The sequence below is a fragment of the Thunnus albacares genome, chromosome 7, assembly GCF_914725855.1.
Source record: "Thunnus albacares chromosome 7, fThuAlb1.1, whole genome shotgun sequence".
In the NCBI taxonomy this organism is placed as follows: Eukaryota; Metazoa; Chordata; class Actinopteri; order Scombriformes; family Scombridae; genus Thunnus; species Thunnus albacares.
In genome coordinates, this window is record NC_058112.1 from 10451524 (window position 1) to 10475160 (window position 23637).

General features: G+C 40.5%; 1 protein-coding gene across 13 annotated transcripts in view; it reads right to left on the minus strand.

The window, feature by feature from the left end:
• The window catches only part of mical3a (microtubule associated monooxygenase, calponin and LIM domain containing 3a), a 93519-nt gene that overhangs the window by 53910 nt on the left and 15972 nt on the right, over positions 1 to 23637 (minus strand). For all 13 annotated transcript variants that reach the window (XM_044356403.1, XM_044356405.1, XM_044356391.1 and 10 more), the window contains exon 2: positions 18864 to 19181. The gene's annotated coding sequence lies outside the window, so the exon portion shown is untranslated. The remainder of the gene's footprint in view (positions 1 to 18863; positions 19182 to 23637) is intronic.

Here is a 23637-nt window from a genome sequence, read left to right on the forward strand (position 1 = left end):
TATCTATGTTAACCTGGGTCTATATGTTCTTAATGCACTGTTTCATTTTAATGCCGACGATACTGTCACTTACTGCTGTGGTGGCACCCTTGCTCAATCACATGAGTATTTGCAGTCTGCCTTTGATATTGTAGAGTCACGGTTGTTTGATATGAAACTTGTGTTGAATGCTACAAAAACTAAATTGAAAGACATCAGCGTCTCCTCCTAACACTGTAACTTTGCAGGACAGTCAGATTAGTGTCACAGTGTAAGTATCTAGGTATTTTGAATGATGTTTAACTTTTTTCGTTGAACTTTTAAACTTCACATTGAAAAGTTAGTAAGGAAAATGAAGGTCAAGCTAGGTTTTTATTTTAGAAACAAATCCTGCTTTTCCTATGTTGCCAGGAAAAAATTGGTTGAGACAACGTTCCTTCCGTCCCTTGCTTAACTATGATGATCTGTTGTACATGCACGCCTCTGCCCAATGCTTGCATTGGCTGGATACTGTGTACCACAGCGCTCTGAGGTTTGTCACAGGCTGCAAAGCTCTCACTCACCATTGCACCCTATATGCTAGAGTTCAGTGGCCTTCACTGGCCTTGCGTAGACTCACTCACTGGTACATATTTATTTATAAATCCATCCTTGGTCTGCTTCTCTCTTACCTTTGTGGGTATATCTCATTCAAAACTAGTAATTATTGTTTGCACTCAAATGACACCTTCTTACTGTCCATCCCTAAAGTTCGCACTGAATTTGGCAAGCAGGCCTTTACATTCTCTGCCCCTGCAATCTGCACCCACTTGCAAATAGATCTGCAGCTAGATGAGCTGATCTCGATTAGGGCATTTCCTCCTGTCTTTCTTTTTAGGCATATGATTATGTGAGTTGCTACTTAATGTTTTGTTTCATGTGTTTTTAATGTTTGCTTAAGTGTAAGTTGTTTGAAACACTGTATTGCTGCCAACTTTGCCAGGGCTCCCTCAAAAAATAGATCTTGTAATCTCAATGGGACTCATTTGGTTAAAAAAAGGTTGAGTAAAAAAAATGTGTGTGTGTGTGTGAGTTGTCAAAAGATATTGCAATGCAGCCAGGTCTGCTGTTGACATGCTACACCCTGACCAAGCTTAATGACAACAGTAAATCTGGCCTGTAATTTCAATAATAGTAGCCTCCAGCAGAGACCCATATGCCAACTCAACAGGAGAGGTTACACCATGTGTTTCTGTTTGGTACAGAATACAGAGACACATAGATGACAGATTATCACATGGAGGTTGTAGGCCATCAGAATAAACAACACATTAATAATATAAACCAAAGAGGGGGAATGTTTATGAAATAAGTGACAGGTATTTTGACAAAAATACAATACTAAAATTCTAACAAAAATGTTTAAAGTGGATAATAAAAAAAAAGAAAAACACTCTCAAAAACTCTTGACATCTGGATGAGCTGCAGCGTCTCACACCTTCACAGTATTCACACACGAATTATGGCCCTTTCAGACACAACGCAACAACGGCACCACTGCGCTCTGAACCCCATTATTTCCAGTGGCTTGCTAGGTTGAACTTTGGGTGCTGCGGGCTGTGACGAATAACAGCGTGGCCAATAGAAACGAGGCAGCCAGCCAGGCACAGAGGGCAAAATGGAGGAAAAGCTAAAATTTTGTGTGTCTGAATTCCTTGAATTGTACGACACAAGTTTACACTTGTATCAAGAACTCAGGAGGAAAGCCTTACTTTAGAAACACATTTCCCACCAAGTGTTTTAACAGTCAGGTAGCTTGTAGGTAGACAATATGTAATGTAATGTAATGTAATGCAACCCATTTTCTCTACAACTTCCCCAAACACCTCAGATGTGCGCTCAACCCAGAGATGAGCGCAGCCCAAAACGCATTGTGTCTGAAAGGGTCATTACAAACATGCATGCAAGCCCTCACACACACACACAGCTTCTTTCTCAGCACGATTGTACACACACACGCACACACAGCATGCCTTTGCTTTTTACTGGCTGTATTACATCATCCCCTAATCTAAAAATAGAATCAGAGATTAGGCCACTAGGCTACACATTTAACAGCACTGCACGGTCACTACTAGTGTTAATACATTAATAACAAACTGTAAAGAAGAACTGATCCCAAAGCTACCATATAATATCAAAACTGGTGGTGGATTATTGTTTGTATGTTTTGTTTTTGCTAGTCTGCTCCCTGGTCACATTATTCCATTTGTTTATTTTGCCTGCATCTAATTTAATTTTCATTCCAGGATCAAAGCCAAAACCTACAAAACTCACACACATACAAAAATCATAAAAGCAAGAGCGTGGAGATGCAACAATTACTTACTTAATTAATCAATGATCGACATTAAATTCATCATCAACTATTTCAATAATTGAATCATTTGAGTCATTTTTTTGAAAAAACATCCAAATACTCTGATTCTAGCTTCTCAATTGTGAATGTTTTCTGGTCTGTTTAGTTTTCTATCATTTTAAACTAAATATGTAATATGGGTTATGGACTGTTGTTGAGGACAAAAGACGACTTCTGTGGATGTCACCTTGGGCTTTGGGAAACAGTGATTGACATTTTTCACCATTTTTGGACACTTAATAGACCAAACAACAAATTAATCAATCGAGAAAACAATCAACAGATTAATTAAAATTCAAAAATAATTGTAACTTGCAGCCCGCCAACAGAGAACAGATAATAACATGATGTCTAAAACATGCAATATTCACTGTCAATATGAGAGAGACCAGGCAGGAGATTCAGAGGAGTTTGGTGTGGTGCGCTCTGACTGCAGACATAGAATAACTGGGCTGACTGTAAGCTTGTGTGTGTGTGTGTGTGTGTCAGTGTGTATCCTGAAATAGCATTTTGTCCTCTGTCAGTCTCCAGCTTGAGGATGACTGACACTCAGAGGACACTCTAGAGATGAAAGTAATATCCCGACCCGTCTCCTCCTCTCATCCATCAGTACACTTGGCAGAGAGCAGGAAGCAGGCCAGGATGCAATGTTCTCCTTCTCCCTGAGTGCTGGATAATATCTGCACAATAATGGATGTACAAACAGAACATTTAGTCCATCAAACTAGTAGCACATCGCACCCAATTTACCAGTTATAAAAACGTGCAATAGCTGGATTTCTGCTCATTTCTTCCTATTTGCTAGACCTATGTTATATATTTTGTTGAGTTGTGTACTTACATTCTTACAAATGTTTCTAATAAGTTTCAAACCTAGACTAGCATTGTGGTTGTCCATGAGAAGCTGTCATAAATTGACTTTTTATACAATTTTAAGCCAGATTTTTACAATACGCTTTTTTAGATCTTGGTATGTTTTACTATATCTTTTAACAAGATGAAGGATTTCAGTCATCAGATGTCTGGATCTTAAAGGGAAACTTCAGGATTTTTCAACTTGGACCTTATTTTACCATCATTTTGCATCTAAGTGACTAATGGGGGCAACAATTTTTGAGATTGGTCCAGTATTGAGCGAGAGCGCTAGAGCCGGCAGCTCCGAAATGGGCTGCAACGTAATACTTTGGTGCATTAGCGCCCCGTCAATGTACACCCACTAAAAGTGCTTGTTTTGGCACTGACAGGCTGAGAATGTTATTATAAGTGTCTGACAACATTATGGAACGGATCCCTACAGAAAAATAAAACTTTTTGCAGTGCTCTGCAGTCAGCTTCTATAAAAATAAATTAAACTTTTTTCTTTACTTTTTGCTTGATTCGGTCTGTTTATTATTATATCTGTCCAAGTCTCACTCGAGGAGAAGTTTCGCTCTGATATCTCGCGAGAGTTGAGTTTTCTTGGTCTTGACAAGCTGCAGCATTTATTAACTGACACACTGTAGTCATTTACTGCCAGACTGACAACTTACTGCTATTGATTTCCAAATGAATGGATATTTGTCTTTATTTGTGGCATAAAAAAAATTTTTTTTTGGCCTGGCAGGGCAACTTGGATGATCCCACGCTACTTCACGACGTCACCAAACTCTGTCTTTTGTTATTGTTTTGATTGAGAGCAGCGGAAAATTACATATTGTGCATTTAAGGAGACTGCAGTTTTTGTCTTTGTTCTTGACAGTTAATGATCACCTTAACATCCCGCTTGTACTCATTATGATAGTCACTGCAGATGGCTACAACACAGTTTGACAGTAATGTTAATTACACAGCAATGCAGCAGCAGGTGTGGTCTATTCAGGGTCTGCCTTGCAAGCTGTAAATAGATCGTACTGACAACTAAAGAAGGGGGAGTGAACTCATCTTTCTCAATTATTTGTTAGTCACGCGCATAATAGTTAGCAATTATGAAAAGTTCACAACCATCATCATGTAAATGTAAATACAGGAGAGTGCCAGGACAGGAATACGTCGCCAGTCCGATGAGAAGATTAACAAGGTATCATTCTATTAAATATGAAGCTACAGTCAGGAGACATGAGACAATTATCTAGATGTTATCTTAACATCTAACAAAGAAATCAGCCATGATGTAAATCCTTCCTAGCATTCTCACTATACTTGTTTCCTTGTTATTCCATTCATTTTTTTGTCCTAAACACTACAACGGTAGCACCGTCTCTGTCTGACAGACACACAGCGACGTCATGCTGGTGGAGTGTGCTCTATCTGTTTGGTGACTACACTTGATTCTCTGTGTCTCTCTGTCAGCAGTCACATAGTGGTCATTACATCATCTGACCATCATCTGGTATCATCTGGTTAGAGCATCCCAGTACAAATATCTGTTTTTACCACTTCAGAACATTACTGCAGGTCACTATAGCCACTGTAGTGCTAATGTGATACATGACTGACATGAGGAACCTTTAATCATCCACCCTCTCCCCCTCTACCTCCCCCCTCCTTCACAGGGAGATCAGAAAGAAGGTTACAGAGCAGCGGCTACAGAGATGTCGTTAGACCTTCAAATATTATGATAATGTGTGTAACCTCATTTTTATATAACGTCTACGGTAAATCAAAAGCTCCTCACTGATTTGGCAGTCGCACTGTGATGCTTCAAACTAGAATTCCCCTTTTCAAAAGGCGTTTGAGAGTGTGTGCGTGCCCTGTGCACAGCGGTGCATAACAACTAAGGTACTAGCGAGATCCATTCATAAAATCGGGCCCTGTTCCCACCTACTTAAAAAAGGCATCAGACTGTAATTTCTTCATGTGTATTCTTTGATTCATATTTCAAAAGCTTTGTCAGGGAGGCTCATCATTACTGTGTCTGCCTGCAAACTGTAGCTGTAAACTAAAAATGGGAATGTTGAGCTTCGAGTCAAACTCCATCCATCCATACAACTACATCTGGTCTCACAGCAGTAGTATGATGACACTAAGAGGGGTGTTATGAAGAATCGAGTCTATAAACACCAGTGTAACGACTGTGTTTGTCTTAGTCAGCAGATGAAAGCCAGCAGAAATATAATTAACTGAAATGACTGTATTAATTGATTGTCACTCCATACATTATCACTGTATGTCAACAGAATGATAACATACACCAAGCTAAAGTCAACATAGTGGAGGGATAGCGGCAGGACTCTATTTGATATCTTGTTAGTGCCCAGATGCTCATTATGAGTCTATGCAAACCACCGTGCTATTCATTGGTATATTCATATTCAGTGGTTTGGCTGACAGGGGTGGAGAAAGTTGTGTCTTTTCACATCAGTAGACAAAAGCCTCGGAGCTCATTGAGCACACAAACATTTGTTGACTGAAACTCGACTTGCTTCTGGCAGAGGCCGACTCCAAACCATCTGGCTTTTGAATCACTCCTGCTTCTGACTGTCAGGCTGCAATGTGCAGCTGAGCACTTCATTTTAACTCCCCAATAACAACTCCAGTGACAGATCAGCTTCTGAGCCGATAAACATGAATTCCATGTTTGGCATCGCTGAAACACTAAACAGACCGATGTATTAATACTCAGCCAGCACACTGGAAAAACATCATGTACTCAGTCAAATTCATCACTTCTGTGTTGTCCTGGGAATCTGGACATTTTTCTTTTTTTTTTTTTCTTTATAAGTCAGACCACAATACGCTACCAGTAAATTATACTTAATCCTTTTTAAGGCTTTAAACATGTTGGAAGTATCTAAATATTTTCCATCTTTACAAGAAAAGAAAATTTATTCATGTGGATAATATTTCCTTTATTATGCAGTACATAAATAGTGAATGCAGTTTTTGCTACCTACTAGAGACACACTGAAATAGAACAGCTAAGAAGCCATGACCAGCTCCACTTGACCTTCTCAAGCTTTGTTTATACTCAACACATTTGTCGCGGTATTCTCCGAAAAGCCAAGGAGCCCACAAACAAAATATTCAGTGAGTAAGCAAGAAGTCAACGAGTGCTTTCTGCTACCAGTTCCGGTCTACTTTGGTCTGCATATCAGGACATGGAAAGAGTTGTTACAAACTTCCTTGGGTTCTGTGATTACTAGGGATGTGCATCTCCATCACTGAGGCCAACGCGATACACATCTCGATGCACTGCCAACGATCCGATACATTAAAGATACATATGATGCAGCTACCACCGCGATACGATATGATTCACCCCTATTGCGATGCAGTGCAATTCAACACGATTTGATTCAACACAATTAATACTGGTCCCAGTCGACTCAGCTTTGCTGCCAAGGAAACCTTCAATTCTGTCCAAAAAGGGAGCGGGCTAAACTAAATCTGAGCCCCATTACGTTTCTGAATACAGCGGTCTATATTAGGCCCAATTCAACCATGACAGAGGATTATAAATGGACTGGTGCAAAAGTGCAAATAGCACAGCAAATGAAAACAATTACTCAAAATCTCTCTCCAAGGGGACTCGGGGGAATATTTACTGACAACAAAGGGTCTTTCTTCTGAAATTCATATTAGTGACAGCTTCTGGGGAGTCTGAGCCTGTGCCCAGACTGTTTGCTTATGGGTGTCAAACATGCTCGATTAGGACTGCCTGCCAGCACTTGTCACAGCTGATTGATTTCGGAAACCTCTAAAATCCCAACTCGAATGCCACTTCTCCCACCTCCATGCCTTTCATAACAAAAGCAGAGCAGGCACGGCAGCTATGCAGACATAAACATAGTGATTGAACCACAAGTGGAAAAGGGGAAACGTACAAGAACACTGTAGAGGACAGCTATCACCGTGTCATAAAAATCTTCATGGATTTCAGTATTTGGTTATCGGTGTTGTTCATTTGCATAGTTCACACTGGAGTGTGCAGTGAGATGGTGGCGTGTATCTGGTTACTCATACACTCAGATCTAGCCTCCTCAGTGAACTAGGAAGTGTAATCTGAAGCCAGTAGGCAAACACAGTCAACACAGTCTAGTCTCCAAGGTTTGGTCATGACCGTTGAGGAATGGAGGCTTGCAGGAGAGAAGGTGAAAGCCAGAAAGGCAATGAAACGGAGAGGATGCTTCAGAGTGACTGTACAGCTTTCTACAAACCTCAACTGATTTCTTATGTAACCGTGGAGAGACTAACTGGAAGATGAAAATATAAATAATCAAAACATGGATAAGAATCAGGCCTCATGTCAATCTCAATGGTTTTATTTTTTCTCTCTTTTGTGTTTCTGTCTTAGACATGAAGGATGATAGACAGGAATATAAACACCGGGGCCAAGACACAAAAACTAACCTTTGAGGCCTCATAACTCGATCACACATTTAACACACAAAGGCTAACCCATGCTAAGCTTCTTATTCAGGCGGGCCATGGGAAACTACAGTACAACTCAGCTCACTGTCTCAGCCCTCCTCATTTTCCCATATTCATTACAAAGCTAATGTTTAATCTTCGGACAGCCTCTGCAAACAGAAAGAATTCCAGCCTGTGTGGATGACTGCTGAATGTAACAGCAGGCTGAAAATTATCTAAGAAAGAAGTGAGAAATCAATTAACATTGCCGCTATTGACTCTTTGTCATTCCTTGCCAGAGTTGACCTGGCAGCTCTCTGACATCTGTCTTTTGTCAATATTTCAGTGCAGAAAAAAAACAAAAATTTGAGAAAAACATTCAAAAAAAAAACAACAACAACAACATCCTGGGAATAGTCTACCATGTGAACCTGGACCATTACATTTTGAGATTTATTCCTTCCAGATTTACCAACCACCAGTGCCTGACACCAATTACCACCATTTTAAGTCAAGAATTTGACATCGTTTTATGATCAGCATCATCTGATGAGACTGAAGAACCAATCTGCTGTGCTGCAAAGCCTTAACGGGACATGCAACACAGTGAGCTACAACCGGCACAAACCATAATCCTGTCACATCCACACTTGCTTTCACTAATCTCCGTGCGTGGGCGTGGCTGTGAGCAGCTCGGATGGTAAACAAGTCGTGGGTTGTGTTGGGGATTGTAAGATGAGGGAATTGACAGAATGAGTGCTCACTGACTAGCTGACGCTTCTGTCTAGACCTGCAGATGCCTTGACCTTTCTCTTGGGCTCAAAATCCGGCTTGTGAAGGCTCGCCTGGCTGCAGTAAAGCAGCGTCAGCAAGCTAGCAACCTGGACCAACCAGTATACCTAATAGGATGACTGTAAACTGATCACTGTGGAAAGCAGGTATACAAATATCAGCAGGGCAAAGACCTACCCTAGTTGGTATGAAGTTTAGCCAGTGAGTGCATACTACTAAAACTCATTATTCAGTGTTGGCTTTCACTCACGTGGTAACAAAGTCAGGAGACTTTGTTACTTACACTATTGCATTACTGCTGCATTTTGCCCATTCTTCATGGTGTATACAGTCTTTGTATTTGAGTATGTCTTCAAAGATAGCAGAAAAGGTCACTTGTATTTTCAGCTTTGATAACTTGAGAAAAGTCCAAAAATGTTTATTTCCCCATCTGCGAGTCAAACCAAATAAGAACACCCTTAAATAAGCCAAAATGTGAAATATGTGAAGTGATCAAATAACGTCTTGATTGCACACACATGCACATCAAAAGGACAGAGGCATGAGAATATGCAAGAGAGGCTTTTTTCCCCAGCCTCACATTGCTCAATCATTTCATCCCTCTCATGCCAGTTCCACTAAATAGTTTAGCACACCCAGGACCAGGCGAAGGTCAGCCTTCCTGTGTGAACCGTGCAGAGCAGCAGGCTGATCCAGTATGAAAGGTAACTGAACACCCACACAGAGCCATGAAACATGCTGATAGCACTTTAATCCCTGTAACACATAACAAGATGCAGGCAGCAGATGAATTGAGTGTTTGGCAGGTGCGGCGCAGATTACATTTAAACACAGGGCAAAAATTTAAGTACCTGACTATAAGTCATGTCTTGATAAATAAACAAAAAAAAAAGGAAGCGGAGGGGGAGATGGATTAACAGGGAAGGAGGGGGGTGTAGATACACCATAAAAGCAGACGCAATGAAGTCCAATGTGACAAGTCACAAATCTAGACCCAATAAATGACTGTGGGAAATGTTCGTTTAAAAGATAAGCCATTTTTTATTCAGAATTCAATGCTTGATTTTATATTGCTCACTTTCTTGCTCTCTTTCCAGCTTGTGGTTGGGAAAGTGGTTGAGCCATATCCTGCAGCATCCCTGGAACAGGTGTCAGCTAAGCATCTTTCTGAAGGATAATGAAGCAGGTATGGCCTCATGGGGACACAAACCCAAACCCTCCAATTGAGAAAAACTCACAAGTCCATATACAGTCTAGTGCACTAGTCCAGCCCACCCATAGTCCATCAGCTTTACGCTCTTATATTACAGTGATAAGATGGACTTCCTGCCTGTCATAGCATCAGTTGTTAAAGAAGTGTGCCCTTCACAGCCAAAAGGGTAGAACTGTAGCTGTGGCCTGCTGTTGGCAACTCACAGACAGCTCTGATGGACCCCACCCTGACAGAAAAACGACCAGGAGAGTCAAGGCCTGTGTAGGTTTTGTCTATCAAGTTTCCCCCTCCCCATCCCAATCCGAGTCATTTAATATCGATTATCTGCCGATGCCGAGTCCCAATCCGATACAATGCAACGTATTTACTTGACAATTGAATAGCTCTGCAATGCAATAAGAAAAAAAACTGCCTGCATCCAAGCTGTTCCTTGATGGGTTTTTTGTTTTTGTTGTAAAGCTCAAGTGGGACAAATGCAGTGTCTAGAGGGTAGGGTGTACCGTGGCTCCAAAAGCTCTAGAAGACAGCAAAAATCTGCATTCTCTGCCACATCAATGGGCTGGTCAACCAAAGCGATGAATTCAATTATCCTCTCTTTAATCTTTTTGGCCTTGTCACTGTCTTGAGGAAATTTCTCCGTTGAGCGTTCATTTTTTATGTGCCGTATCAAATTGGTTGTATTGAACGCAGCTCTGTTACTACCACCTCACGAAATGCTCATATTGCAGACATTACGGGTGGATGTTGGACTGCTTTCATTTTCCAATTTCAAATATTTCCACACTGTAGACATTTTAGCCACAGGTATGCCAGAGTACGCTTATGTGTCTAACCACAAATTGTGCTCTTCATTTATGACACCTGTGTGACAGCTGATGTAAAACAAAGGATCAGGCTTAGGTTCTTGATTAATATAGTCCATACTAATCAGCCTTGATCAGCCCCGATATCAATCTTTGATATCGGATCAGGACATCCCTAGTTTTTTCACTTTCTTCTGGAAAAAGAACATTAGTAGGCTTGTTTCTCCATCAGGCCTGCCAGAGAAGAATTCATCTCTTGTCCAGATAAGCAGGTAACAAGGCCCCAGGGCTCCCCCACACACAACCAGAGAGTGAATGTGAAATATGATGTGGTCCTTAGAGGGATGAGTGGTTTACTGGAGTGAAAGGGCCTGACTTGGGAGAAAGGTCAACAACTATAGGCTCAGCAGCTGTTAGACGCTTCTTGAAGCCTGATAGCTGCAAAGAACAAGCTGTTTGAAACAAAAAAAGGTAAATGTATGTTCCAGAATATAAAGCTGTGTCAGAATAAAACCTGACTGTTTGCAATATGGCCAAAATCTATCAGGCTACACCAACCTGCTGCTCGGTAACACCCCTGGGTGCTATTGCCCCCTCGTCTCTTAGAGTAAAGAGGCATGGTTTATAAATCATGTAGATTCCAGACTGGAGTTTGCAGAGTTTAAACTTCAACAGGCGGGGATATATTTCAGACTAGCAAGAACATGCAACTTTAACCACTAAGCATGAGACTAACATGATAAAGTCACGTGACCAAAAGCTTATATTTGAGTTACAAAGGTCTTTGTCAGTGGGGCCCCTTCTGCAAAGTTGAATGGTTAGATATAATGGTTTAGATATTACTTCACAGATTTTCAGTTCATGTATGGTGATGAAAATGCATATAGGTGGTGCTTAAATAACACATGTAGTACATGAGTTTAGGAAAAGATGAGGCATAAGGTTGGAGATGGCTAAATTTGCTGTGGTAAAACAGCCACATAAAGCACAAGAGTGAAAATGCGGGGCATCTTGGTAACCAAGTGGTTACCAAGTGGTTACCTAACGACCACATCCTCTGTTCAATTCCGGCCAGAAACCACAGTTTCACGTCACATCCCCCACTATCCCCCACAATTCCTGTCTCTATCTCTAATATAACCATACTATAAAGTCAAAATGCCACAACAGTGACAACATCTTCAGATTAAATACAGCTAAACCCTTAGTTACAGAGCTGTTCTGTAGCTCTACAGCTACACTGTCACTGATAGCCACTAGCCAGTTTGTTAGCCTTCAAATTATACAAGAAAACCTTAAGAAACTTGGATGTAAATCTGAATGAATGAGAAAATGTACACAACACAGTAAGTTTATCTAATTCAGAGTATAGTGTAAAAAACTCTATACTGTATGTAAAAAAAATGCTATACTGTAAATTAGCTATACGCTATATTCCTGAACAGAGCTAGTTCAGGCTAATGTGTTAGCAAAGAACTGCCTATTTACACATCTAGCAGACAAAGAACAACATTAGCATTCATGAGGAGTTGTGTTTTAGCCATTTCTTGAATTTAAGTCCAATATTCACACTCATTTTTACATTGTTTTGGTCTCCATAGATATCTGACTCTTTTACCTGTTTAATGCTCCACTATGGTGACAAGCTACTGGCTAACTTCACTAACTTTGTCAGTCTACTAGAAACAAGGCTGAAAAGAGTAAAATTCATGGGACATGAATGCAAAGTTCCATCTAGCAGGACCACTGGTCAACAGTAATGTGGATACTGTGTCTCAAGTGTTTACTTGAACTTTTGTGGGAATGACTTGATACGTGAGAGATATCACATACAGGTTGCAAGTCATCACTCGATGCTAAAAACAATATTTTACAACCACACAGTAAAAACTGATGTTGCTTAAGTTGAAACAAATCATTCTTTATGAGTGCTCTGTACACGTGTCTTTTGAATCACGTTTATTTAGCCCGAGAAAACCAACGTCATTCAACACACACACACACACACACACACACAAGCAAGATCGTGTATCTCTGTTATACAGTGTTCAAGGGTCAGCAGACCGGCAAAATGTTAACGGTCTCATTGGCCTGGCCTCAGGAATGTATTTGTCATACTGACCTACTTCTGACCTGTAAGGTAGGAGAAACAGCCTAGAAGTAAGTCTTTAATCCGGAGCTGTGAGAAATCACCAAAGCAAATGGAACAGGGCCATGCTTGTAAATCAAACATACAACATCAACCAATTGTTCTCCAAATCTGACCTGCATAATACCATGTTTCCAAGTTTAAAACTTTACTGGCTTATTGGTAGGGAGGTAGGAGAACTGCAACTGATACCATTTCATCAAAATCTTAAGACACTGGATGAGAATTATATTTTGACGGAGGCCTTAGTTTATATTTTAGAGCTTTCTAATACATTCAATTCTAAAAAAAAAGCCATAATAACCTAATGGCATCTCAACTGTTTCTACCAGGCTGTTTGCTTTTACAATGTCTGTCTGACTCAACATTCAGGAATACACTAATCACTATGGCCTCATTCAAAACGCAGTTGAAAGGTTAACACAGTAATTTTCCTTCAATATAAAGATTTCCTTAGAATAAGTGCCTGCTGCAGAACACGACCTTCAAACACTTCACAACATGCCATTAGCATCTAGTTACAGACATCTGTCCTTTTAAGGGTGCACTGCAGACTAGCCGGCTCTTACATGTGTGCTGAAGTTTATATGACATAAACGGGAGCTTCTGATGAGTCAACCATAGCAACAGACCTCTGGGCAAAAACCTGACAGTTGGGATCCAGCCAGTCGCTCATGACACAGCAGGAGCGGCCTTCAGAGGACTTCCTTCCCTCTGTCCTTTTCATCTAAGCACTTTTTCCAAATCCACTGCACTTTATACGGTTGTGGGGGGTCAGAGCTAGACAGGAACTCACTGTCTCCCTCTGAGAGACGTCCACTGAGAGGTCAAAGTGACTCAGATTCACCTTTTTCCTCTACAGTTTCCCTCTGTGTACAATGCATGCAGAGGATGGCATTAGTGTCGTTGACAAAATGTGCTCCAACACCAAATCTGCCTCAGTCATGTTATGCTGTACAGTTCCAGCATCTGTAGGACAGTGCATGAGGTAACTCCAGTACAAGAAATTGGCTTTTTTTGATGCCATCTTGTCTCAGTTACATGACTTTTCTCCACTTAAAACTGAATGTTAAGGCTGGACATAATACAGAGGTGTATTGGACAATGAGAAAAAATGAAGTAACATGGAAAAAGACCAGATTTTTCATTTATAAATAAACTGCAGAGGATAACATGCACCTAGAAAAAACAAGAAATGGGTTACCTAGGGACAAAAACCCCAAAATATAGTTGCATACTAGGTTGCAATTATATCAAGTTGAAAGTTGGTAAATACCATGTTATGATGGGACAGATGGAGGGGAAAACTGTTTAAAAATGTCATATTGTTATAGTTGGTTGACCTTTTATAGTATGCCTATTATTATGGAGGGATATAAACGTTAACTTTAGAGGGAATTTAGAAACTAAAATGATTTGAGTTCAAGGATACAATGGGATCAGTTCCACAAAACTACAAATCATAAGACTGAACGACCGAATTAACGACCCATATAAGGAACCATGCCTTGATCCAGTTTCTCTCCAGAAAGCCAGACTGCAGCCTTCTCCAGTTCTTGTGCTGAGTCAGACACCAAGCAAACATCCTCCTCCTTCTCTGCTTCACATCCTGATCTCTTGAGAGGGAAACAGTGAGTTATGATAACACTCAGAGGTAGTAGATCTCAATTAACATCTGCCTGCCAGGCACTACCCTGTATGACCTCCAAAGGACGTCCAAAGTCTGGCACTGGAGCTGCTATAGCTTAAAAGGAGTTGGACGAAATGCAAGAAAAAAGGTCAATACCACAGATCAATTGAACAAATGTTCTATCACTCGACTGAGACAGGGTAAGAGTCTTTGTCCAACGGAAACGCTCATCAGGTCAGGATCTTACCGCTCCATTTAGCCACGGGCTGAATCTTTGCGCTGTGTGCTGAAATATAGCCCAATCTGGGTCAGCTGGAGTAATATGGTATTGTTATTATTGCAGAGGTCAGTGTGCACTCAGACCAAAAACAGACGCATTGAATGAAAGCATTCAACAGTGCGGATCCAAGAGGAGAATTGACTTGGGAATCACTGCATGACGCCTAACTTCCACAACACAAAAGACCTCAGGTGTTGATCTGTAGTGTGAACAAATAAAGCATCAACACAACAATTCGGCCCTCAAACTCTTTAACAACAACATCACCAGTAGCCCTCCCGCTTGCCTTCAACATAGGCATAATTCAATTTAATAATGAATTAAAACAACAGAAGGGAAAAGACTCAAAACAGAGAGAAGAAACTTTCAAGGTCATACTGTTTGTCTTCAACGTGTTACAATTATTAAGCAACAACGACTGTATGTACAGTATGGGTGAAATATCAATCTATTACAGACGTGTACTGTACACAGAGAGAACACCTCCATAACAATAGGTATCCTCTCCCGTAATGAGTCTTTTTTCCAGTTCAGTTGTGATTGTATTATTACAAAAACATGTTGTCAGACGTCCAGCAAGTTAGAAAACTAGTGTCAATCAATATGAAGAAGGCAAATCTTCATTTGGCAGTTCAATAACGCCAATTCGACTATTTTAACATATTTCAATAAATAAGTCTACACAGACAACAGAATTTCGTCCAAAATGAAGATATCTGACTATAAGTGATGTGGAGTGAATGAATGCCACCATCCACTACATTCCACAGGCTATATATCTCAGTCCCATCCGACCTGTAACCGGCTGAGGGCTGAACTGCATCAAACACGGTGTTGTTGGCAGACGACCATCGATGCAGCATTACAGCAATGCGCATGTAATATGCAGATAAAACTGTCTGATTTATTTCAGGGCCGTGTAGTTCAATTGTTAGTTGGCTCTATTAACATTCCCCAACGTGTAGAGGTACAGTCCGCGGATCCAGGGGAAACGTTAAAAAAAGCACCGTTTGTCAACCGATCCGGAGCAGTATCTCCTCTTACCTTTGAATGCTGCGTGTTTATAATCCACTCGTAGATGGCGGGAATGAATCCATGTCCGTTTGTAGATCCAGATTTCCCCGTACAATCCACAGTAGTCACTGGTCTGTTTTTTCAGTGGGTAGTGCTTGTGAAGGCCAGAGCGAGCAGCCACACGGCAGAGGAGAAGGCGCAACTTGAAACTGACAGAGAGGGATCGGTCGAAACCATTACGGCGACAAGGAGGGGAGAGCTTAAGGCTATAAATCATAACACGTTGATGAAATATTGAATTCTAGTTCATTCCACCGTTATTTATGCTGACGCAATCATACAGTAGATTTCCACGTCGAGAATTGGGCGAAAACGGCGCCATGTTGGCATTTATCTGTATTCATTTGACAATATAAGGTGAGGAACCCCCACTACTCCTTGGAGTGAACCTGCGTGTTTTAACTCACTTTAATCCGATTGGTCTCTTCCAACGTGACGTAGCAGTACTGCTGCCTTCACATGGTATCAGAAACATTACCACTGGTTTATACAACTGGGAAAGGCGGGCGGGGTCTATGGCTCTTACATGACAGAAGAATTGCAGAGATTTTTCTTTATTAGATACTCATATTTGTTAAATATTAAATAGTATTAAATACTCATTGTAAAGTGCTTTGAGATGCCGCGCGTATGTGATTATCTAAGGTGCACACCTTGGATAAATACTGACTCAACTTGACATGACACTTATAGAGGGATGTGGGTCGATAACTGATGGCCCTAAAGCAGGTCTTATAAATAAGAGCCTGTTTGTTGTCAATATAATGATTTCAAAAAGACTGAGTAATAACAGTGTGCTCAGCAAAAGTTCCTTCACTAGTTTAGCCCCAGTGTGTGTCTCTCATGTGTTATCATTGAATGTTATATGTTAATACATGAAAGGCACAAACTGGGGCAAAGGCTGAATGTGCTCCTGAGTCTACAGAGATGCTGATTTGTTTAATTGAGTTATCAGAGTAATGCAATAAGCACAGTGTATGTGACACCCAGAAGTTCTGCATGGCTTCTGTAATAAGAAATACAGGAAGCATTGAAAGAAGGGATAATTCTTATAATTGGTTGCGTGACATAAAGTAATAGCTGTATTTCCTCAGTCTCAATGCGTCTGATGTGTCTGTCTGAAAATGTCTTTTTTCCCTTCGTATGAAATCTTGAAAAATATCATTCCCACTGAATTCCAAAACCCATTTGTTTGTTTTCTAACAAAGTGTAGACATGGATTGTGCAGTGGTTTGAGAGGGGCTGAAGTTTGCCTTAGTGGAAAACCACATAAGATTACAACTTGGGAAAATTATAACTTTCAAACAATCGCTTTCAAATGGCAAGACATCACATGGAAAACAGTATAGTGAGTCTTTGGCTGCCTCCCACACACAGAAATATGCATCACTGATACACTGCTGGTTCTGTTTTAATCCCATCACAATCCAAGACCTCTACTCATACTAGTACAAAAACATAATGTATACATCGACAACCCAGCAGTCCAGACTGCAAATCAAAAGAACCTATTAAAAGCTGTAATGATTATCCTAAGTGTGCTGGCTGTTTCAAGGGAAAGGTCAATGACATGCAGGCCCACTAAACTATCAAAGTCACTGCTGCTTCAGATGTTCCACTGCCAACAAAGGCTAACAAAAACAGTTCAATCTCAAAATGTGACTATTTAAGACAATTTTCATCCAAATTTGGTCAAAAATCAGGCTTTTATCTATATTTTTAGTACAATGCAATGCTGAGCTCTTGTGAGTCTGTGCTGTAAGGAGGAACCCCTCTGCCACTATCAGCTCTGTGCACATTACAAAATCTCCCCCTAAAGCATCCAGCAAGGCGGACCCCTTCCTGTCACTGGACAGATAGACCTGTGTGGCTGGTTTTCAAGAGCACCCAGAGACTCAAGGCACTTGTAATCACTTGAAAATATACCATGTAAACTTCAGTTTGAATACAGCCAGTCCATGAGCCAGCTCACTGAAGAAGAATCAGTGCTACCGCTATATTTTTCTTTATTCATTCAACAGACAAGTGATGTAATAAGTCCTCAGTGAAAACATCTGTTCTGCCTTCATATTTATAAAAGAGTGAGTGGAAAAAAAAGAACAGCATGTGTAAGATTGGGCGTAATATGACGTCAGACACCAGGTTATGAGGTCATGCATTCATTCAGCAGTGTAATGTTATTTGCCTCAAATAAGTACTGGTAATGTCTGTTTTTGAAAATGAAATAATCACTAGTGTACCTCAAAAACAACTTCCTCTATTAAAAGCTCATTATGAGGATAACGTAATGCTTTCTTTTATGGCAGAAATAACATTAAACTGGGGGTCTATTTTACCGCATGCCTCTGTAAGTGCATAATAGCTCTATAATTTCTTGTGACTCAAAACAAGGACTTATTTATTAACAACAAAGTTAGTCAGTCACTGAGTTGACCGATGAAAAAACATTCCTGCAATTAAGATTATGCGCATAATAAAAAAGCAGCTCTTTCTTATGAAATTGAAAACATTAACATTACACCACATCACTCAGATCTCATGTTGGTGCAACACTATATGAGGTTCAAACCTTTCCTAATTCAAAACAGCAACATTTTGACTATGAGAGGACTTGCGTTCAGGAAAGCTTACTGTTTCCACCACCACAAGGACATTCCACATATGAGGACTCCAATCAGAACAAGCTGCCCTAGTTGGATTTGCACAGATTTGCTAATTAGACAAACCACAGGGGGGATGAAGGATGTCAACCGAGTCCGACTGTGTGAAAATGGAAGAGAGAAAAGGTGAGACAGAGTTGGAGGAGTAGAAGTGAAGAAAAAAGGGGACTGATAGTAGATTAGGAGTCAGGAGTGGACAGGCTTGCTGCTGGCCCAACGGCGTTCTGTTTTGCCACGTTATGAAACCACTCTTAATTGCACTGAGCACCTTGGTTCCCAACATGCCTCTGTTCACTGAGGTTTGTCATCAGCCATTCATTGAGGAGCAGTGGAAGCTGACTGAAGCATGCAAACAAAGGATCGTCTACCTGAGGTGAGGCTGGCTGCACACATTCCCAACATAACAAAGGAAATGCACATGATGTCATCTCCGAAATCTTCAAAGGCATCTGCCATATCACATAATCAAATACAGATGACAATGGCCTGCGTGTGGTCTTCATTCATTCACCTGTGATGAAGCTGATGAAAGGGGATAATAAAGGTAAAGTACTTACTGTAATGAGGGAAGAGGTATTCCTCTGGCTGGGATTTGTTCTCTTTCTATTTTCCTCCCTCCCTTTCTCCCCTTCTCTTTCCGTCTCTCCTCCCTCCTTCTTCCCCCTACTCTTCTCACCACAGCAAGATGCTGCCTGGACCAGTGCTCGTTGTCATGGTAACCAAGACTGGGGGATTCTCACGTGACCGGATCTCCCTGGGCGCTGATTGGTCAGACGCATTGAAGTGGGGAGGGAGGAATAGGAGGAAGGTGGGGGGTGTGGGGTGATGTCACACTCCCACTGGTTCACAATGGGAGGGATCTTCACTCAGGCCGCCTGCAAGCACACACAGACACAATAGGCGTGTTTTGTTTTTCTTTTTTTAAGGTGGGGTTGAAGTGGGTGACTGAAGTTGAGCTATTAGACAGTCAAGGATGATTCTACTTGACTGACTGACTTAATGGCATTCTGACTGACTTAAAGGACTTCTGGCTTGCTGATCTTAGATGTCAGGCTTGGCTCTGGCTCAGCTGTTCTCCCTCTGAGATGCTGCTGCTGCTGCTGCTAAAATGCACTCCAGTACTTAATGCTGCCAGGGGCCAGAATGCAGAAATAACACAACTGTTACAAGACATTTGAGAGCACCCGTATGTGGCAGCTTGACCTGCTGGCCTACCACACTTCAGCCTCTCCTACATGGGCAGCAGGGGGCTATTTATAGCACTGCAGAAACCAGACAGATGCATAACTGCTGCTATTCACGCTTAGATTCAGTAATACTCTTAACTGCATGCAAAGATAAACATTCCAGCATTAAAACAATTGAACTTTTGGTTATTAAGATATAGAACACAGAGGCAGACTACTGTTCCTGCTGATAACATCTAAATGACCTGATTATGTCCTGAGTCAAGAGATTACATTAATACTGCACCCTTTGCTTAATGTGTGGCTTCAACTGTGATAAAAATGCAAAGAACAAACAGAGCAACTTGGGCATGTGCTGAACAGCATAAGTGCTATAATTGCATAATGATAAGCGCCCTGCTGTCATACATTTTACAAGTATTTTACAGACTTGAAAGTTGAGGAAAAAGTTGGCAGAACAACAGCAGCAATGAAAGCAGCATTTAGCTGGTGAGACAAAAAAAGAAAAGCTTTCCGTGTTCATTGAGGCAATAAAAGATTTTAGATAGAAAGCCTGGGTATTTTACACCCCATTTGAGGAAAAGTAGGTCTCTGTCAATTTCACGCTCATTCCCAAAGATGACATGAGTAATCATGGTCCGGCCTGGTTGTCCAGACTGTTGTGTAATAGTCTGGGCTTGGTCCAGTTCTGCCAGAGATGAGAAATGTTCCTGTTCCGATTTTGTTTTTTCCTGAGCTGATGTCATGTGTTATGAGGTAGTGAGAAACTAAAAAAAAAAACCTTATCAGCGTGAAAGATTAAAAGGGAGTAGCACTAATACTGACTGAGCAGATGAAAGACCTCAAAGTTGGCAGCCATCTCAGTTGGGATTTTCTTTTTTAGGTCATTTTGTCGGACAGTGCCAAGGTAAAGGTGTTAATGTGTGTGTGTACCCTTCATTTCCTGACAGACAAATATAGATGTTAACATTAGGAAAGTTTGCTTAGTTGAACATGAACAAATATCCAGACATCTGATATCTTTGGGTGTGTCATTATATTCAAAGTACACATTAATTACACAGGTATGAGTTATGGAATATACACCTACTTCTTATCTACATCCAAATAAATGTATTCAGTATTTTAACAAATGTTTAAGTAAAATAAAATATGAAGTGTGAATCTTAATTTAAAAAAACCCACAAAGAGGATCTAATACATACTTCTACTGTGGATGAAAAAAAAAAAACAAGACTTATTTGTTATGTTTAATCTGCTTTTTCCAGAATGCCCTCTAGTTCACAGGCTGTCTGAATCGATCGGGAAAGTAGCTCAAACCTCTTGCTCCAAAGGCAACCAGACCTCTGCATTATGCAGCCATTTTTCTTCTAATGCGATAACTGGACAGCGAGATTTATTAATAAAACATGCACCGCTGTCTGCAAAGCCATCTGTTTTTCTACACCCAGCAGACGCCACCCACATAAAGGTGTTATTCACTCTAATCAAAATCATTTTATTTAAAAGATTTCATTTTCTTTCTGTGGATAGGAATTGCTTTTTCAATGATTCCCTCCTCAACATTATGGCATTATCATGTCTATAATATTGAGCATGTTTTTGTTTACTTGCTTAGTTTTAGGAGACAGAGACAAAAATGTGTGTGTAAGCATATTAACATATTTGAAACATATAAACGACTCAACCAAATGAAACTGCCAGTGAAAGTAAAGAGCTATTATAAATGTATCCAGTTTTATAAATGCATTCATGCAGTAAATGCTATGTTTTGGTCTCTGCCAATCTTATCCTCTTAAGCCTTGCTGGTTTCCTTCACTGTAAAAATGAGTTTTTAGACATTTGAGTGATGACTGAGGGAAGTGAGAACAGAACAGTGTCTGTGTCTACATATTTGCGCCTGCATGTGTGCATGTGCTCATTGAGGTTTGAATTATAACAGACTGCAGGTTAAAGCGGGTTAAATCAAGCTCTCTGACAGCACATAGGCCACAGTTAATGAATCCCAGATACAGAGAATGTCATGTCAGTGAATATTGAGGCTTCATTGGTTTTTTTACACCTCCCTCATGTCTTGTATTCTACTGTGATCATGAATAGGTTGAGGAGATGATGAGAGCAGTGATACTAATAAGTGATCTCATCATGTTCATGGCCTGCCATCAGGATCCTGTTACAGGCCAGTGAGCACTGAGCTGCAGATAAGAAGAGACAGAGAGCAGGAGTACAGCCAGTGATAGTATCTGACACTTGGCTCTTCCAAACATTATTCCTCCTAAAAAAATGGCTCACCAGGTGCAAGCACATGAAAACAAAACATTAACAGTGAGATAATATAAGATTATTTAAGTATTTTTTTTAAAAAATCAAGCAAAATCTGCCTTATTTCAGATATTACCACATAGTCTAAGAAAATTCTTAATACTGTGCAGACAAAAATGAGATTTATCTCACTTGGATCTCAGATTTCTAAAAAAAAAAAAAAGATAAGTAAAACATATGAAGACAAACTGGAGGCCAATTTACATAGGACGGTTACTTTAAATGTATAAGTTGTTCTACAGTTGTTTATTGTAGCATGCTGAGAAAAACAATGATAATATTACTGCTTTCTCACACACTGTCCCTCTTACTGTTGGTATATTTATTTACAGTGTTTGTACATCAGATATATGAACAAGCAACAATTCCTAACATATACATACTGTAGATGCTGAGTAAATTATCCAATCAGAGGACCACAAACACCTTGACAAAATACAGACATAGCCAAAACTAATGAACATCAAAATGTCAAATTGTCAGAAAAAGACAAATTGTGATAAGGGTAACAGTCATCATTTAATCACAATCTTACAATCAGAGCAGTACAACACCATTTAACAACAATGGACTGCCCAAAATTAAAATAAATTGAACTAAATGAGGTTAAAGGACCACTATTCATTTAATGAATGCATATATTTTTCCATTTATGAAATAACCCCACACTATCTAAAGAATGAGATAATTAGATATGGGCATACAAATAATATGCAAATCTAATTAAATGTGTTTTTTTCACATGTAACTGCAGAATCTCCTAACTGGAGTATTGATCTAACCAGACAGCTACACCTGCCAATAACAGAAATTTGTGTAGGAAACTGGCATCAAGATAAATGGATAGTAAAAGTGACCATCGTGCACTGTAACAAGTGTGTACACACACAGAGTAGCACAAACTGAACCCAACAAATGCTCCGAGATCTATAAATATGATATCTGAATTCTCAGTAAGTTGCCTGCTAAAACACAGCAAAGACAAATTACTAAGGAACAGTTTTTATATAGAAGGTAATTGTTTAAACCCACGGATGAACACAATATGAACCCTCTCAGTCCAAACAAGTGATATTGAAAAAGGTCTTCCCAGAATCACACGAGTATTTTAGGTAACATGAATCCTGCCAGTGCTGTAACTTGAACATTTAATTTCCTCCAGAATGGTGAGCACTAACCCTGTGCAAACACTACGTAAATCAGCTCCAGTCAGTTGCCCCTGAGCATGATGGGTAGAGGGAGAAATGAAGAGAAAGAGAGGTGCTTGTGTGTGTGTGTGTGTGTGTGTGTGTGTGTGTGTGTGTGGTAGGGGGTCAAACAGAGGAATCAAAGTTCATGAACAAAAGCTACTGAGCAAAAACACACCAACCAAAAGAGGCCAAGGCAGGGGAGAGAAAGGGCAGACAGTGAAGTCAGATTTCTGGAGGTCTCACTGTGTCTGTGGTCAGTCTGAGCAAGTCTAAATTTAAGTGCATGTGTTTAGAAGACCTCAGACCAGGACTGTGTGAGGACTGAAACAGCAGCAGCGGTCAGGGTGCGGCCACACTGGGCTGATTTCTCACACGGCTGTGTCCGTGAACTGCTAGCATGGTAGGCTATAAATCCAATCTTTCCTAGAAGTTAAAAGGGTCAAAAGTCATGACCGTGACACTTTGTCCTCGACCCCTTCGTAATCCTTCGCAACACAGACGCTCCTGGCCTAAGTATGGCTGCGTCTGTAATGACTCTGGGTGTTTAGGGAGATGTCTATATTGGATTGGAGTGGTTCCCATGCTGATCAGTGAAGGTGTAAAGTAGACCAAATCCTGATTCATGTTTTATC